At 35.3% G+C, this 19,973-nt stretch overlaps 1 long non-coding RNA gene across 1 annotated transcript; it reads right to left on the bottom strand.

The window, feature by feature from the left end:
* Positions 1-205: 205 nt before the first annotated feature.
* On the bottom strand, positions 206-3,652 carry LOC140162365 (uncharacterized). Its single transcript, XR_011860254.1, has 3 exons — positions 3,635-3,652; positions 1,832-1,921; positions 206-742 (listed from the first exon to the last, which is right to left on the bottom strand). It is a non-coding gene; the product is annotated as an uncharacterized lncRNA (long non-coding RNA).
* Positions 3,653-19,973: the final 16,321 nt, after the last annotated feature.

The raw sequence follows: 19,973 nt of genomic DNA, 5'->3' as shown, positions 1-19,973 counted from the left end.
TATTTTGAAGCTTTAGTCCCCGATCATACCCCAAAAGTTCTTATTGAAATGCCTGACATGAAATTACGAAACCATTTAAAAAACTGTTCTGTAATTACAAACTTCAGAAGGGAACATTTTCATAGGAGGGTTGAAAATTAATTGGTAATTGTCACTAAATTCAGCTATTGGTGGGATGAATGTTAGACAGTCAGGTACATGTGGGCAATTGACTAATAAAAATTGAAAATTGTATCTTGATTTAGGACTATAAATGAGAACCCATTTATTTTTGTTGATGGATTTATCATCACATCCCATTTTTTGTTTCTCAATATTATACCCCTAAATCATCAGTGATGTTTACTTAGTTGACACGAAGCATGCAAAATGTGTATACATTTGTGTATTTTACACTATTTCAGGCAAAAATGCACAAGGCTATTCAAGTTCAATGTTGATTTTTTTCAGACGGTTATCACTCCCCTGTCCCCAGCAGTATGCTACAGGTGGCAGATACTTGGTAGACCCCTTGCCTACATGTACATACGGCTCAGGTGTAAGAGGTGTTTGGGGGAGCGAGTAAATGTGTGGGTACTCAAATTGAAACACAAGGCAATCAGTTGGAGAAAGGCACCTGCAGAGCTATCCACACACTGTATGTTCACACCATCTCCTACAATGTAGTTTGTTTCCTTGAATATTACAAGATGAGGCGGCTTGTTTTTTCACTCTTCAGTGCAGTGTTGATATCTGAAACATCCTGTCATAAAAACACAAAAGGAATCATTTTTAATTCATGTAGCCTAAACATTTTGCAAAACCAGGTTACAGGATTTTTTTATATATTGCAACACATATTTTAAAAGGGCATTTCGTGATCCACAGCCTCATCCGACCACTTTTCTCAAAAAAAGTTGCAATTTTTATACCACTGGAAACCTCTGGCTACATAATGTTTATGTAGCAAAAATTTCTTGCAGATTAATTCGTTTAGCAAAAATATTGTCAATACCAGAACGAAATTACAACAGTGGCCTATGGAGCAGTGTAATACACATTATCATGCATAACTCGCAAACGCAAAATTGGAATCAACTGAAATTTTGGAAATAAGCTTTTTTCATGGATATCTACTGAAAATGTAATAAAAAGAGGATGCTAGGATAACAAAATCCTCCTTTAAATACACCGAGTTTTAAGTCTTAAAAGACTTTAGAGCAAAATATATTAACTTATATAGTGAGAGGATAGAGGGATAAGGGAGAGGAGAGCAGAGGACACCTGATTCACAGTTTGGTCCATGTCCAAGAGGTCAAAAATCTCCAAGTCTCTTTCTGATTTGACATGTGCAGAGATAGTTTTTGTTTTGTTTGTTTTTTTCTTCTTTTGCCTGGGTTATCATTGAGTGGATATTTCAAGGTATCCTCTGTTCTGCCATGAGACCCAGGGGTCACATTGAAATAGTAACACTTTAGTGGAGAATTTTATAGTAACATTTAGTAAAGAAATATTGCATAGCAAATAACTAAAAAAACCTTAATATATGGCATTAATTTGAGGGATTTTACCCATTTTATAATATTGTTTAAAAAAAATTCTTGGACAAGCTGTGTACAGCATCCTGCCTGATTGTCGGAAGTTCAGGGTGCTCTATGTGGATTCAGCTTGAATGATGCAACACATACATGCACATTTATTGTGCTTATTTTACAGTATCACACAAAATTGCATTTAACTGTACATGCACTGTTTGAGATTTTTTGTTTCAATAGTACAAGAAAATACACACAATACAAAAGTTCAGTTGAAAATAATAATAGGGAATTCAAATGTTCCCAGGTGTACTAACCTCTTTGACGCTGATAATAGACTTTGTCTTGTCTCCCTTTCCCCTATCCAATGCGGAATGCTTCTCCATAGCTTGTATGGCACTGATCATCTGTCATTAAAAAACAAAGAAATTTAGAAAGTTTACCTTTAATTTTAGTCTGCTAAAATTTAATAACTATGAATACAATTATCAACCAATTGAAGACCTGGGTGCAAAATCTGCAAATGCTCAATTTTGCTGCCAAATTGAGTTAGGCATGGTTTTATTAAAAGTTGGCGAGTGGAATACGCAAGAAATAACTGAGTCAAAAATCAATAGATAACAAGTAGACCACCTAACGGATCTTACGCCAATTGCGGAGGTTGGTATTGTGTGGAGATATCTGGCTTGCGCAATGCAATGTTGTGCAGTTTGTATTGGAAGGAGATTGGTGGCTTGAGAGAGTATCTTGAGGAATGGAAGTGTTTTTAGTTTTTTAATTTTGATTTTGAAGCTATTTTTTAAATAGTTTAGATAACAGCCTTGAAGAATATTTATTATACTATTCTTCAAGGCTGTTATCTTGGCTTAGTTTCTCAAAATTATACCGTAAAATATGCAAATTGGGTACCTAGGCTCATGCGATTTTAGCAGATTTAACAATAAGCACCTCAAAAGAGACCATTTTTGACATAAAAACCTGTTTTACATTTTTTTGAAAAAAATGCTCCCTTCACCCTAAAAATGGGGTTTTAAATGTTCAGTTTCCTATACTTTAGTACATGAGAGACATTCTTCAAAGTTTTTTTTGCCTGATAACATGGCCTACATGACTGAATTTGATATATAATGCGCAATATAAAAACGATGATTCATCAAATTCCCACCCCTTCGGGTATGTGGGAGGGGGCCCACATGGGGAGTGGGTAATTGCATTTCAAAGCTCCTGGCTTGTTTTATACTTTTATATAAAAAGTGATTCCTTCTTCCATAAAACATGCTAGCTTTTAAAGTTGTGAGTTTCCTATACTTTTGTACATGAGAGACATTCTTTTGCCTAATATATATGGTCAATTCCAGCCAAAGCGGGCCAAAATTCTCTCTTGGGGCCATTTTGAAAATGTTTTCCTTTTCAATTCTAGACTTCTATCAAATGAGACGATCATGTCTAGTGAATCATCAGGTGGAAGTGCCATCGGATTGCTAGACCAAATAAAGTGATAATTTCATTTTGATTGAAGGACATTCAGTGACATATATGGTGCTTTATCTTTGAATTCGTGGGTAACGCCAAATCATTTAAGCTATCATAACTTGTCCCCTGGTATGACTTGCTAGTAAAGGCCTACATGCACAAAGAGAGCACATTGGACGTGACATGATATGCTCCATCAATAACGTGATTTCCTTTATTAATGACATTTTAAAGTGGAAAGTTAACATAGAGAGAATTTTGTCCTGCTTTCGCTGGAATTGACCATATACAAATGTAATGCGCAATATAAAGACGATGATTCATCACATTTTTGACCACCCAACTCTTCGGGTATGTGGGAGGGGGCCCACATGGGGGGTACTAATGTGCATGAAGAATACATTGTATGATAAGAATAATTTGTAAAATTCTGTATGTTTAAAACATACAGAGTGATGTCACTACAAATTGGGACTAAAATAGTAGGCCTATCCCAAGGGAAATACATACAAATGAGGTACCTCAACCCATGCGATTTGAGCAGATTTAACAATAAGCACCCCAAAAGAGACCATTTTTGACATAAAAACCTGTTTTAGACTTTAAAAAAAGAAGAAAAACACCAAAGTACTGGTATACGTATTTACCATGGTCACACAAGCATGTTGTAAGAGCCCAGTACGTAACAAAATCCCAGTACGTATCAATTTGATACGTATTGGGCTCAACCTCTTCTACCTAGAACAAAAAGTGGCAAAAAATAAATCATCCCGCCCAATACGTAACAAAACTAAAATTTGATTAAAATTACTTTATTCATACTCCCTCCCTCTGTAGTGGTTTTTGTTACGTATTGGGCTCTATACATTTTTTTGTTACGTATTGGGCTCCGGTTGTTTTTCAAGCAAATTATGGATATTATGTGCATGTGTTTTTATAGAAGTACTTTATATTGACCCAGTAACTCATTTTGAGTCTTTCTAGAACAAAATATTTGACAGTGTTTTATCTCTAGACTTGGAATTTATTTGTTACGTATTGGCCTCTGGATATTTTAAAAGGACATTATCATGATTAAATGCATGTTTTTGTTATAGAATTACTTTATATTGACTCAGTAAATCCTTTTGAGTCATTTTGAGTCTTTCTAGAAAAAAAAAAAATTGACAGTGTTTTTTCTCTAGACTTAGAATTTTTTTTGTTACGTATTGGGCTCTGGTTATTTTTAAAGCAAATTATGGGTTTTAGGTGCATGTTTTTGTTATAGAATTACTTTATATTGACTCAGTAAATCCTTTTGAGTCATTTTGATTCTTTCTAGAAAAAAAAATTTTAACAGTTTTTTCTCTAGACTTGGAATTTTTTTGTTACGTATTGGGCTCTGGTTATTTTTAAAGCAAATTATGGGTTTTAGGTGCATGTTTTTGTTATAGAATTACTTTATATTGACTCAGTAAATCCTTTTGAGTCATTTTGAGTCTTTCTAGAAAAAAAATTTTTGACAGTGTTTTTTCTCTAGACTTAGAATTTTTTTGTTACGTATTGGGCTCTGGTTATTTTTAAAGCAAATTATGGGTTTTAGGTGCATGTTTTTGTTATAGAATTACTTTATATTGACTCAGTAAATCCTTTTGAGTCATTTTGAGTCTTTCTAGAAAAAAAATTTTGACAGTGTTTTTTCTCTAGACTTAGAATTTTTTTGTTACGTATTGGGCTCTGGTTATTGTGGTGATTAGTTGCATTTTTTGTTTGCTATAAACTTACTTTATATTGACCCGGTAACTCATTTTGAGTCATTTTGAATAATTCTAGAACAAAGCTGATTATGGTTATTAGGTGCATGTTTTTGTTATAGAATTACTTTATATTGACTCAGTAACTCATTTTGAGTCATTTTGAGTCTTCTAGAAAAAAATTTGACAGTGTTTTTTCTTTAGACATAGAATTTTTCTTGTTACGTATTGGGCTCTGGTTATTTTTAAAGCAAATTATAGTTATTAGTGCGTGTTTTTGTTATAGAATTACTTTATATTGACCCAGTAACTCATTTTGAGTCATTTGTGACTCTTTCTAGAGTCATTTTGAGTATTTTTAGAACAAAATATTTGTCAGTGTTTTTCGGCTGGATTTTTTTTGTTACGTATTGGGCTCTATACATTTTTTATGTGTTTTGGAGGTTACACTGTCGGTAAAGCTCTTTTATCCGGATTTTTCGCATATGGATATGAGCTGACCTCCAGTTAATATTTATCGAAGAAAGAAAAAATTCGAGTGGGTCTAATTTTTTGTTACGTATTGGGCTCTTTACATTTTTTATGCGTTTTGGAGGTTACACTGTCGGAAAAGCTCTTTAATCCGGATTTTACGCCTATATGGACATGACTTGACCTCCGGTTAATATTTATCGAAGAAAGAAAACAATTCGAGTGGGTCTAATTTTTTGTTACGTATTGGGCTCTATACATTTTTTATGTGTTTTGGAGGTTACACTGTCAGTAAAGCTCTTTTATCCGGATTTTTTCGCATATATGGACATGAGCTGACCTCCAATTAATATTTATCGAAGAAAGAAAAAAAAATCAAATGGGTCTAATTTTTTGTTACGTATTGGGCTCTATACATTCTTTATGGGTTACACTGTCGGTAAAGCTCCTTTACCCGGATTTGTTCGCATATATGGACATGACCTGACCTCCAGTTAATATTTATCGAACAAAGAAAAAAAATCGAGTGGGTCTAATTTTTTGTTACGTATTTGGCTCTTTGCATTTTTTATGCGTTTTGGAGGTTACACTGTCGGTAAAGTTCTTTTATCCGGATTTTTTCGCAAATATGGACATGAGCTGACCTCCAGTTAATATTTATGGAAGAAAGAAAAAAAATTCGAGTGGGTCTGATTTTTGTTACGTATTGGGCTCTTTACATTTTTATGCGTTTTGGAGGTTACACTGTCGGAAAAGCTCTTTTATCCGGATTTTTTCGCATATATGGACATGACCTGACCTCCATTTAATATTTATCGAAGAAAGAAAAAAATTCGAGTGGGTCTAATTTTTTTGTTACGTATTGGGCTCTATAGGGCTCTATACATTCTTTATGCGTTACACGGTCGGTAAAGCTCTTTTATCCGGATTTTTCGCATATATGGACATGACCTGACCTCCAGTTAATATTTATCGAACAAAGAAAAAATTCGAGTGGGTCTAATTTTTTGTTACGTATTGGGCTCTTTACATTTTTTATGTGTTTTGGAGGTTACACTGTCGGAAAAGCTCTTTTATCCGGATTTTTGTCGCATATATGGAAATGACTTGACCTCCGGTTAATATTTATCGAAGAAAGAAAACAATTCGAGTGGGTCTAATTTTTTGTTACGTATTGGGCTCTATACATTTTTTATGTGTTTTGGAGGTTACACTGTCGGTAAAGCTCTTTTATCCGGATTTTTTCGCATACATGGACATGAGCTGACCTCCAGTTAATATTTATCGAAGAAAGAAAAAAATTCGAGTGGGTCTAATTTTTTGTTACGTATTGGGCTCTTTACATTTTTTATGCGTTTTGGAGGTTACACTGTCGGAAAAGCTCTTTTATCCGGATTTTTTTTCGCATATATGAAATAACCTGACCTCCATTTAATATTTATAGAAGAAAGAAAAAAAATCGAGCGGGTCTAATTTTTTGTTACGTATTGGGCTCTATACATTCTTTATGCGTTACACGGTCGGTAAAGCTCTTTTATCCGGATTTTTTCGCATATATGGACATGACCTGACCTCCAGTTAATATTTATCGAACAAAGAAAAAAATTCGAGTGGGTCTAATTTTTTGTTACGTATTGGGCTCTATACATTTTTTATGTGTGTTTTGGAGGTTACACTGTCGGTGAAGCTCTTTTATCCGGATTTTTTCGCATACATGGACATGAGCTGACCTCCAGTTAATATTTATCGAAGAAAGAAAAAAAATTCGAGTGGGTCTAACTTTTTGTTACGTATTGGGCTCTTTACATTTTTTATGCGTTTTGGAGGTTACACTGTCGGAAAAGCTCTTTTATCCGGATTTTTTTGCATATATGGACATGACCTGACCTCCAGTTAATATTTATCGAAGAAAGAAAAAAATTCGAGTGGGTCTAATTTTTTATTACGTATTGGGCTCTGTACATTTTTGTATGCGTTTTGGAGGTTACACTGTCGGAAAAGCTCTTTTATCCGGATTTTTTCTCATATATGGAAATGACTTGACCTCCAGTTAATATTTATCAAAGAAAAAAAAAAATTCGAGTGGGTCTAATTTTTTGTTACGTATTGGGCTCTGTATATTTTTTATGCGTTTTTGAGGTAACACTGTCGGAAAAGCTCTTTTATCCGGATTTTTTTCGCATATATGGACAGGACCTGACCTCCAGTTAATATTTATCGAAGAAAGAAAAAAATTCGAGTGGGTCTAATTTTTTTTGTTACGTATTGGGCTCTATACATTTTTGTATGCGTTTTGGAGGTTACACTGTCGGAAAACCTCTTTTATCCGGATTTTTTTCGCATATATGGACATGACCTGACCTCCAGTTAATATTTATCGAAGAACAAAATTCGAGTGGGTCTAATTTTTTGTTACGTATTGGGCTCTGTATATTTTTTATGCGTTTTTGAGGTAACACTGTCGGAAAAGCTCTTTTATCCGGATTTTTTCTCATATATGTACATGACTTGACCTGCAGTTAATATTTATCGAAGAAAGAAAAAAATTCGAGTGGGTCTAATTTTTTGTTACGTATTTGGCTCTGTATATTTTTTATGCGTTTTTGAGGTAACACTGTCGGAAAAACTCTTTTATCCGGATTTTTTTCGCATATATGGACATGACCTGACCTCCAGTTAATATTTATCGAAGAAAGAAAAAATCGAGTGGGTCTAATTTTTTGTTACGTATTGGGCTCTCTATATTTTTATGCGTTTTGGAGGTTACACTGTCGGAAAAGCTCTTTTATCCGGATTTTTTCTCATATATGGAAATGACTTGACCTCCAGTTAATATTTATCGAAGAAAGAACAAAATTCGAGTGGGTCTAATTTTTTGTTACGTATTGGGCTCTGTATATTTTTTATGCGTTTTTGAGGTAACACTGTCGGAAAAGCTCTTTTATCCGGATTTTTTCTCATATATGTACATGACTTGACCTCCAGTTAATATTTATCGAAGAAAGAAAAAAATTCGAGTGGGTCTAATTTTTTGTTACGTATTTGGCTCTGTATATTTTTTATGCGTTTTGAGGTTACACTGTCGGAAAAACTCTTTTATCCGGATTTTTTTCGCATATATGGACATGACCTGACCTCCAGTTAATATTTATCGAAGAAAGAAAAAAAAAAATCGAGTGGGTCTAATTTTTTGTTACGTATTGGGCTCTCTATATTTTTATGCGTTTTTGAGGTAACACTGTCGGAAAAGCTCTTTTATCCGGATTTTTTTCGCATATAAGATCATGACCTGACCTCCAGTTAATATTTATCGAACAAAGAAAAAAATTCGAGTGGGTCTAATTTTTTGTTACGTATTGGGCTCTTTACATTTTTTATGTGTTTTGGAGGTTACACTGTCGGAAAAGCTCTTTTATCCGGATTTTTTCGCATACATGGACATGAGCTGACCTCCAGTTAATATTTATCGAAGAAAGAAAAAAATTCGAGTGGGTCTAACTTTTTGTTACGTATTGGGCTCTATACATTCTTTATGCGTTACACTGTCGGTAAAGCTCTTTTATCCGGATTTTTTCGCATATATGGACATGACCTGACCTCCATTTAATATTTATCGAACAAAGAAAACAATTCGAGTGGGTCTAATTTTTTGTTACGTATTGGGCTCTATACATTCTTATGCGTTACACTGTCGGTAAAGCTCCTTTATCCGGATTTTTTCACATGGACATGACATGACCTCCAGTTAATATTTATCGAAGAAAGAAAAAAAATTCGAGTGGGTCAAATTTTTTGTTACGTATTGGGCTCTTTACATTTTTTATGCGTTTTGGAGGTTACACTGTCGGAAAAGCTCTTTTATCCGGATTTTTTCGCATATATGGACATGACCTGACCTCCATTTAATATTTATCGAAGAAAGAAAAAATTCGAGTGGGTCTAATTTTTTTGTTACGTATTGGGCTCTATACATTCTTTATGCGTAACACGGTCGGTAAAGCTCTTTTATCCGGATTTTTCGCATATATGGACATGACCTGACCTCCAGTTAATATTTATCGAACAAAGAAAACAATTCGAGTGGGTCTAATTTTTTGTTACGTATTGGGCTCTTTACATTTTTTATGTGTTTTGGAGGTTACACTGTCGGAAAAGCTCTTTTATCCGGATTTTTTCGCATATATGGAAATGACTTGACCTCCAGTTAATATTTATCGAAGAAAGAAAAAAAAAATCGAGTGGGTCTAATTTTTTGTTACGTATTGGGCTCTGTATATTTTTTATGCGTTTTTGAGGTAACACTGTCGGAAAAGCTCTTTTATCCGGATTTTTTCGCATATATGGACAGGACCTGACCTCCAGTTAATATTTATCGAAGAAAGAAAAAAATTTCGAGTGGGTCTAATTTTTTGTTACGTTATGCGTTTTGGAGGTTACACTGTCGGAAAAGCTCTTTTATCCGGATTTTTTTTCATATATGGACATGACTTGACATCCGGTTAATATTTATCGAAGAAAGAAAAAAATTCGAGTGGGTCTAATTTTTTGTTACGTATTGGGCTATATACATTTTTGTATGCGTTTTGAAGGTTACACTGTCGGAAAAGCTCTTTTATCCGGATTTTTTCTCATATATGGACATGACTTGACCTCCAGTTAATATTTATCGAAGAAAGAAAAAAATTCGAGTGGGTCTAATTTTTGTTACGTATTTGGCTCTGTATATTGTTTATGCGTTTTTGAGGTAACACTGTCGGAAAACTCTTTTATCCGGATTTTTTCGCATATATGGACATGACCTGACCTCCGGTTAATATTTATCTTAGAAAGAAAAAAAAAATCCAGTGGGTCTAATTTTTTGTTACGTATTGGGCTCTTTACATTTTTTATACGTTTTGGAGTTTACACTGTCGGAAAAGCTCTTTTATCCGGATTTTTTTCGCATATATGGACATTACCTGACCTCCGGTTAATATTTATCTTAGAAAGAAAAAAATTCCAGTGGGTCTAATTTTTTGTTACGTATTGGGCTCTATACATTTTTGTATGCGTTTTGGAGGTTACACTGTCGGAAAAGCTCTTTTATCCGGATTTGTTCTCATATATGGACATGACCTGACCTCCAGTTAATATTTATCGAACAAAGAAAACAATTCGAGTGGGTCTTATTTTTTGTTACGTATTGGGCTCTATACATTCTTTATGCGTTACACTGTCGGTAAAGCTCTTTTATCCGGATTTTTCGCATATATGGACATGACCTGACCTCCAGTTAATATTTATCGAACAAAGAAAACAATTCGAGTGGGTCTAATTTTTTGTTACGTATTGGGCTCTATACATTCTTTATGCGTTACACTGTCGGTAAAGCTCCTTTATCCGGATTTTTTCACATATATGGACATGACATGACCTCCAGTTAATATTTATCGAAGAAAGAAAAAAAAATTCGAGTGGGTCAAATTTTTTGTTACGTAATGGGCTCTTTACATTTTTTATGCGTTTTGGAGGTTACACTGTCGGAAAAGCTCTTTTATCCGGATTTTTTCGCATATATGGACATGACCTGACCTCCATTTAATATTTATCGAAGAAAGAAAAAAAAATTCGAGTGGGTCTAATTTTTGTTACGTATTGGGCTCTATACATTCTTTATGCGTAACACGGTCGGTAAAGCTCTTTTATCCGGATTTTTCGCATATATGGACATGACCTGACCTCCAGTTAATATTTATCGAACAAAGAAAACAATTCGAGTGGGTCTAATTTTTTGTTACGTATTGGGCTCTTTACATTTTTTATGTGTTTTGGAGGTTACACTGTCGGAAAAGCTCTTTTATCCGGATTTTTTCTCATATATGGAAATGACTTGACCTCCAGTTAATATTTATCGAAGAAAGAAAAAAAATCGAGTGGGTCTAATGTTTTGTTAAGTATTGGGCTCTGTATATTTTTTATGCGTTTTTGAGGTAACACTGTCGGAAAAGCTCTTTTATCCGGATTTTTTCGCATATATGGACAGGACCTGACCACCAGTTAATATTTATCGAAGAAAGAAAAAAATTCGAGTGGGTCTAATTTTTTGTTACGTTATGCGTTTTGGAGGTTACACTGTCGGAAAAGCTCTTTTATCCGGATTTTTCTCATATATGGACATGACTTGACATCCGGTTAATATTTATCGAAGAAAGAAAAAAATTCGAGTGGGTCTAATTTTTTGTTACGTATTGGGCTCTATACATTTTTTTTATGTGTTTTGGAGGTTACACTGTCTGTAAAGCTCTTTTATCCGGATTTTTTGCATATATGGACATGAGCTGACCTCCAGTTAATATTTATCGAAGAAAAAAAAAAATTCGAGTGGGTCTAATTTTTTGCTACGTATTGGGCTCTTTACATTTTTTATGCGTTTTGGAGGTTACACTGTCGGAAAAGCTCTTTTATCCGGATTTTTTCGCATATATGGACATGACCTGACCTCCATTTAATATTTATCGAAGAAAGAAAAAATTCGAGTGGGCCTAATTTTTTGTTACGTATTGGGCTCTATACATTCTTTATGCGTTACACGGTCGGTAAAGCTCTTTTATCCGGATTTTTTCGCATATATGGACATGAGCTGACCTCCAGTTAATATTTATCGAAGAAAGAAAAAAATTCGAGTGAGTCTAATTTTTTGTTACGTATTGGGCTCTATACATTTTTATGCGTTTTGGAGGTTACACCGTCGGAAAAGCTCTTTTATCCGGATTTTTTCGCATATATGGACATGACCTGACCTCCAGTTAATATTTATCGAAAAAAGAAAACAATTCGAGTGGGTCTAATTTTTTGTTAAGTATTGGGCTCTTTACATTTTTTATACGTGTTGGAGTTTACACTGTCGGAAAAGCTCTTTTATCCGGATTTTTTTCGCATATATGGACATTACCTGACCTCCAGCTAATATTTATCGAAGAAAGAACAAAATTCGAGTGGTTCTAATTTTTGTTACGTATTGGGCTCTATACATTTTTATGCGTTTTGGAGGTTACACTGTCGGAAAAACTCTTTTATCCGGATTTTTTCGCATATATGGACATGACTTGACCTCCGGTTAATATTTATCGAAGAAAGAAAAAAAATCGAGTGGTTGGGTCTAATTTTTTGTTACGTATTGGGCTCTATACATTTTATATGCGTTTTGGAGGTTACACTGTCGGAAAAGCTCTTTTATCCGGATTTTTTCCGCATATATGGACATGACCTGACCTCCAGTTAATATTTATCGAAGAAAGAAAACAATTCGAGTGGGTCAAATTTTTTGTTACGTATTGGGCTCTTTACATTTTTTATGCGTTTTGGAGGTTACACTGTCGGAAAAACTCTTTTATCCGGATTTTTTCGCATATATGGACATGACTTGACCTCCGGTTAATATTTATCGAAGAAAGAAAAAAAATCGAGTGGTTGGGTCTAATTTTTTGTTACGTATTGGGCTCTATACATTTTTATTCGTTTTGGAGGTTACACTGTCGGAAAAGCTCTTTTATCCGGATTTTTTCCGCATATATGGACATGACCTGACCTCCAGTTAATATTTATCGAAGAAAGAAAACAATTCGAGTGGGTCTAATTTTTGTTACGTATTGGGCTCTTTACATTTTTATGCGTTTTGGAGGTTACACTGTCGGAAAGCTCTTTTATCCGGATTTGTTCGCATATATGGACATGACTTGACCTCCGGTTAATATTTATCTAAGAAAGAAAAAATTTCGAGTGGGTCTAATTTTTTGTTACGTTTTGAGTTTTGGAGGTTACGCTGTCGGAAAAGCTTCCTTTATCCGGATTTTTTCGCATATATGGACATGACCTGACCTCCAGTTAATATTTATCGAAGAAAGAAAAAATTCGAGTGGTTCTAATTTTTTGTTACGTATTGGGCTCTATACATTTTTATGCTTTTTGGAGGTTACACTGACTGAAAAACACTTTTACCCGGATTTTTTCGCATATATGGACATGACTTGACCTCCGGTTAATATTTATCGAAGAAAGAAAAAATTCGAGTGGGTTTAATTTTTTGTTACGTATTGGGCTTTTATGCGTTTTAGAGGTTACACCGTCGGAAAAGCTCTTTATCCGGATTTTTTCGCATATATGGACATGACCTGACCTCCAGTTAATATTTATCGAAGAAAGAAAAAAATCGAGTGGGTCTAATTTTTTGTTACGTATTGGGCTCTTTACATTTTTATACGTTTTGGAGTTTACACTGTCGGAAAAGCTCTTTTATCCGGATTTTTTTCGCATATATGGACATGACCTGACCTCCAGTTAATATTTATCGAAGAAAGAAAACAATTCGAGTGGGTCTAATTTTTTGTCACGTATTGGGCTCTATACATTTTTTATGCGTTTTGGAGGTTACACTGTCGGAAAAACTCTTTTATCCGGATTTTTTCTCATATATGGACATGACTTGACCTCATTTTAATATTTATCGAAGAAAGAAAAAAAATCGAGTGGGTCTAATTTTTTTGTTACATATTGGGCTCTATACATTTTTATGCGTTTTGGAGGTTACACTGTCGGAAAAGCTCTTTTATCCAGATTTTTTCGCATATATGGACATGAGCTGACCTCCAGTTAATATTTATCAAAGAAAAAAAAAAATTCGAGTGGGTCTAATTTTTTGTTACGTTTTGCGTTTTGGAGGTTACGCTGTCGGAAAAGCTTCCTTTATCCGGATTTTTTTCGCATATATGGACATGACCTGACCTCTAGTTAATATTTATCGAAGAAAGAAAAAAATTCGAGTGGGTCTAATTTTTTGTTACGTATTGGGCTTTTATGCGTTTTGGAGGTTACACCGTCAGAAAAGCTCTTTTATCCGGATTTTTTCGCATATATGGACATGACATGACCTCCAGTTAATATTTATCGAAGAAAGAAAAAAATTCGAGTGGGTCTAATTTTTTGTTACGTATTGGGCTCTTTACATTTTTTATACGTTTTGGAGTTTACACTGTCGGAAAAGCACTTTTATCCGGATTTTTTCGCATATATGGACATTACCTGACCTCCAGTTAATATTTATCGAAGAAAGAACAAAATTCGAGTGGTTCTAATTTTTTGTCACGTATTGGGCTCTATACATTTTTTATGCGTTTTGGAGGTTACACTGTCGGAAAAACTCTTTTATCCGGATTTTTTCTCATATATGGACATGACTTGACTTCAGGTTAATATTTATCGAAGAAAGAAAAAAATCGAGTGGGTCTAATTTTTTTGTTACGTATTGGGCTCTATACATTTTTATGCGTTTTGGAGGTTACACTGTCGGAAAAGCTCTTTTATCCAGATTTTTTCGCATATATGGACATGATCTGACCTCCAGTTAATATTTATCGAAGAAAGAAAAAAAATTCGAGTGGGTCTAATTTTTTGTTACGTTTTGCGTTTTGGAGGTTACGCTGTCGGAAAAGCTTCCTTTATCCGGATTTTTTCGCATATATGGACATGACCTGACCTCCAGTTAATATTTATCGAAGAAAGAAAAAATTCAAGTGGTTCTAATTTTTTGTTACGTTTTGGGTTCTATACATTTTTATGCGTTTTGGAGGTTACACAGTCGGAAAAGCTCTTTTATCCAGATTTTTTCGCATATATGGACATGACCTGACCTCCAGTTAATATTTATCGAAGAAAGAAAAAAAATCGGGTGGGGGTCTAATTTTTTGTTACGTTATGCGTTTTGGAGGTTACACTGTCGGAAAAGTTCTTTTTATCCGGATTTTTTCGCAAGGATTTACTTGATTTGATCTCCAATTAATATTTATTTATTGAAGAAACATGAAGTACCGACTATTTCTTTTATAGGCGCATACCGTATTGGAATGTCATCTTTCCCTGGGTAAGATCTGACACCAGGCCAGCCCATGGCCCGAGGGTAACATGAGTATGTTTGTTTTACCTTGAAGGCAAGGATAGTCTTGCAAATATGGGCTAACTTTCCCCTAGGCCATCCAATATGCCATATACATTAGGACTAAAAGTTCACAGATTTTGTTATGGTATGCGATTGGAGGTTTACGTGTCAAAAAATGGGGTTTATAGGATTTTTTGGTTTCATGGTTCGACTTCATTTGATATCCCATTAATATTAGTTATAGAAAAAAAAAGTGTTATTTTTGATAGGTTATTCCATGTGTAGGTGTTAATGTAAAAAAATGGTTTTATTCTGATATTTTTAGCGGCGAAGCCAACTGAAGCAATACCCGTGTAACAAATCGCTTGTTAAAACCATAGTGCAGTTATGTCCACGACAAATTCACCGTAATATTTCCAACCATAAACCCGCTTAGTGAAGATTAAACCGAGATATGCAGTACTAAACCATTATAGTAATCGATTGTCCAATGCAAATGTATTACCACGTGATAATATAAATCCAATGAGCGATCGAATTGTCCGCTACGGTCGACTAATCCAATGGATAATGACGTTATTGACATGTACGGGCAGAGCTCCACTGACCGAGTTTTGGGGTATTTTGCAATGGTTTGCTGTCATTTACTCATCAAGATGGTCACCCGTTATTTTAAGGACTATGCTATTGATTTAAAGATTGACATGTAGAGAATAAACCATACTTGATTGACAGAAAGTACTAAGTTTGTACCTATTACGGTTTCGTGACACCCTCTTCCAAATGCGCCCAAGCCAGGGCGGTCCGGTAAAGCAAAATGTGCATTAGAATAACACGGGAGTTTGGATATAGATGGTAGGATTTCTTTCTCATACAAATGTATGGTCCCTCGTTATTGAAGCATGTACCGGGTTGAAAATTCAGAAATTTTGAAAAGAATAAGTAATTAAAACATAGAGCAAGGACTAAAATCATAGCTTTTATTACTTTTGATATATGACGCTAACTAATTCATCTGCTATATCTACAACACAGCGCTACCAGTAAGGGTCAATTGCCTATTGTGAGTGCCCCTGTGTTGTGTGCATACATGTAGGCAACAATAACTGCATGATGCACCGAACAAACTTTGAGATGCGTGTTGTGTGAGATGTGTGCACAGACTGTCCTGGACTGTCCCACAATCTTGGTTCGGTTCCGTCTTTGGATAATGGAATGATACATAATTACATACGACCTATGAACAAAAAGTTCTGTAACCCCATTAACCCGCCCCAGTTTCCGGTTCTAAAATAGGCCTACTCCATACTCCATTGGTGCTGATTTAGGGTGTGGTGCGGAGCGGTAATCGGACACGCACATATTTTTTCAATCTTGCTAAATTATTACTTCAGTATCTATTTCGTGTAATTGATCTTTTCGGTGAACCCATAAGCCTTTGCGATTACACCTGATATGTCGTCATTTGACTTCAGTACGCGTCAGGCCGATGCGAACATCGTTTAGCAAACATCGTTACTGCGCATTATATATGTCGACGTGACGTCAAGTAACGACATCTCAGGTGTACTCGCAAAGGCTTATGGATTTACCGAAAATAATTGGATGCTGGGATATGTTTTAAACCTAAAATACATTGTTATAACTGGTATTATTGATGTTTGGTTACACATTTGATGTTGTTTCAGTTATAATATGCTAGCATATTAGGCCAAAATTGTTGTCTTGCCCTCCCAAGCCTAAAATCTTGGTACAGCCGGCCGGATTTTTTTGTACCAACTCAACCATTTGATACCTACTATTTTACAGTAACATGAGTGAAGAGAGGCAAATGCAAAATATCGGCTGTATTTTCTACCCGATGTTTAAAATTTTTATTGAAGTAAATAATATCAAGGTCTTTCACAATTAACTCTTAGTTTACTGATTTATTTATTTTTTAAACCCCCAAAACCGGGCCCATAATTATTTTCGCGATTTTGACCCGGCCGCGGAGGGCAATGCAACAACTTTTTTTTACCTAATCATAACACTTGTATATCGATCTAATCTCCTAAGAGGAATACACACATATATTCATTTAAATGTTTACGACTTTTTATCGTTTCCGGAATATAAAATCTTACTCTGGTTATGAGTTCACCTACAAAAATATGGAAAATGTATCAAAATACAGTGTAGGTAACATTTAAATGTACAATTATGCTAAGCTTGAAGAAGCTATCATTTTATACAGGACAGAAGTTATAAGAGTGGAGGTAGAACTTTTGAATGACCTCGTATATCAAGGAGGTTCAACGCCCCTTCGGAAAAATGCCACAATGAAATAAAATATGAAATATAATCTTCAGTAGATAGCAATGACTTCACAGAACAACCTGCTATCATTTGATAGCACTGTCTTTACATAACCATCAGCTATCTTCAGTAGATAGCAATTACTTCACATCAGCAACCTCAGTAAATATATATGACTTTACATAGCCATCAGCTAATATCAATAGATAACAATGACTTTATATGACCATTTCTAAATTGGCAAATACTGTATCAAGTTGACAATACCCTAACCCTAACCTTTAACCCTAACCCTAAGCCCTATAACTATAAATCTTAACCCAAGTCCCAAACCAAAACCCTAACCACAAGCAGCGCCCTTACCCTTACGCTCTGAAAACCTTAACCTGAATATCCTAAACCCTAAACCATTACCCTAAGTCCAAACCCTAAACCCTAACCATAACTAATTCGGTGGGTTGGCACTGTATTTAGCAGTTCAGCATATAGGGGGCGAAATGTCAGGTAGGCGAAGTGTCCTGTTTCCCTTTAGTAGATACGTGGTGTGTGGGCACTATATCCAGCAGTTCAGCACGTAGGGGGTGAAATGGTAGGGATGCGAAATGTCCTGTTTCCCTTTTATAGTAGGTGAGAATAACTTCAGCTATCTTCAGCAGATAACAAAGACTTCACATAGCCTTCCGCTAATATCAGTAGGTAGCACTGACCCCGGGGGACAGGCCATGTTAAAAGTAGGGGGCATTCAGGTCAAATGTACAATTACAAAAATATGGGGTCATTCAGTACACAACCTGAATAAAAATGGGGTCATTCGGTATGAAACTTTGAAAAAGGATGGTCATTGGGGTAACAAAAAGTAAAATGGGAGTCATTGAGTACAGGATTGCCAAAAGAGTATCATTAAGTACACATAAATAAGTGCCAAACTGCGTAAAAACAACTTGGCCACCTTGGAAATGTGAAAAATCTCATTATTTCTGGAGGAGAACACAATAGGCTACCACCTAAATTTGGGAATTAAAAGGGGGGTCATTGCGTATAGCAGGATATAGAAAAAGGGGGTCATTGAGTACATGAATTTTTTTAAAGGGGTTCATTGGGTAATAGGTAGGACCATAACACAAAAAAGGGGGTCATTGGGTACAAGCCGGTTTGAAAAAGGGGGTCTAACCCGAGGCACATGATGCATATCTGTCATGGAAGTGCCCCCCCGGGGCACTGACATCACATAGCCATCAGCCATCTTCAGTAGATAGAAATGACTTCACATAGTCATCAGCTATCTTTAGTAGATAGCAATGACATCGCCATCAGCTATCTTCAGTAGATTCCCCACGAATACGCTCACACCCGGACCCCAACCTTCTTCTGAAGAAATGTTTTTCCTTGATTATAGCTATACTCAATAAAAGAAATATGAATTATATTTTACCTAACAACGCAAATTTACAAGATTGTAAAATTGCCCAAATTGTTAAAATGTAGTATGCAAATTTATGTAGGTAAGGAACAGCAATGTTTAAAGTTTGCTTCATTCCAAGTAAGTGATTATGTGATTATATGTGATTATTAGGCCTACATAATCATGATAATGGTTAAAGTTTGTTGAATTTTCAGATTGTCTGATTAGCAATATACTTCATGACCATGCATGATGACGGTGAGGTGACCATGCAAATTGTATGCAAATTAGCTAATTTTCTATAATTGTTCTTCACGTGCAAAACATTGCAGACTCCACAGTTACAAACTTCAAACTATTCTCTACCTTCACAAGAAATCAGAGGAACTGCAGATACCTCTATCGAATTATATATATTTTTTTAAACAGACATTTATTACGGTTCTTCCACACATGACACATTAGTTTAGTGGTGCTTTGGTCAACTTCAAAGGACCTTTCTAGAGGGCGCAAACATGATTCAACAACGACAGATTCGGAAAAATGAACCCTTTTTATAATTCGGAATAGAGATCACGGTGACTCATTTCGGAATAAAGAACCCTATTTAGATTTCGGAATGAAGAATGTTTTTTCATATTCCGAATAGAGAACATTTTTTTCATATTCGGAGTAGAGAACACGGTGACTTGTTTCGAAATAAAGAACCTTTATTCGATTTCGGAATAGAGAACCCATTTTTCATATTCGGAATATAGAACCTTTTTGTTTTCGGAATAGAGAGCCTGTTTGTGTTTTGACAATTTTCGGAATAGATAACCTTCGAAATAGAGAACCGTTTTTTCGGAATAGCGAACCTTTAGTAACATTGTACACCCTTTGTCAGTGCAACCGATCTACTTTCGGCTCCCGGCACCCTGACCCAAAGTAAGCAGAGGCGTCGTTAGACCAATCGGATTGGGGGGTGGTGGGGGTATACGGCATAATTTTGCCGACGGAAATATCTTGGTCTGTCTAATACAATTGTGAATTGTAGATCCCAATTTTATTTTTTCGCCAGGGCGCTTAAGAATCTAAAAAGTGTGTGTGTGTGTGTGTGGGGGGGGTAATTATCAAAATTTTTCCTCAATATTTTTTTTTCATTATTAAGGGCTGGGGTATGAACGTTTGGA

The sequence above is a fragment of the Amphiura filiformis genome, chromosome 10, assembly GCF_039555335.1.
Source record: "Amphiura filiformis chromosome 10, Afil_fr2py, whole genome shotgun sequence".
Classification (NCBI taxonomy): domain Eukaryota; kingdom Metazoa; phylum Echinodermata; class Ophiuroidea; order Amphilepidida; family Amphiuridae; genus Amphiura; species Amphiura filiformis.
This window is presented reverse-complemented; position numbering and strand designations above follow the sequence as displayed.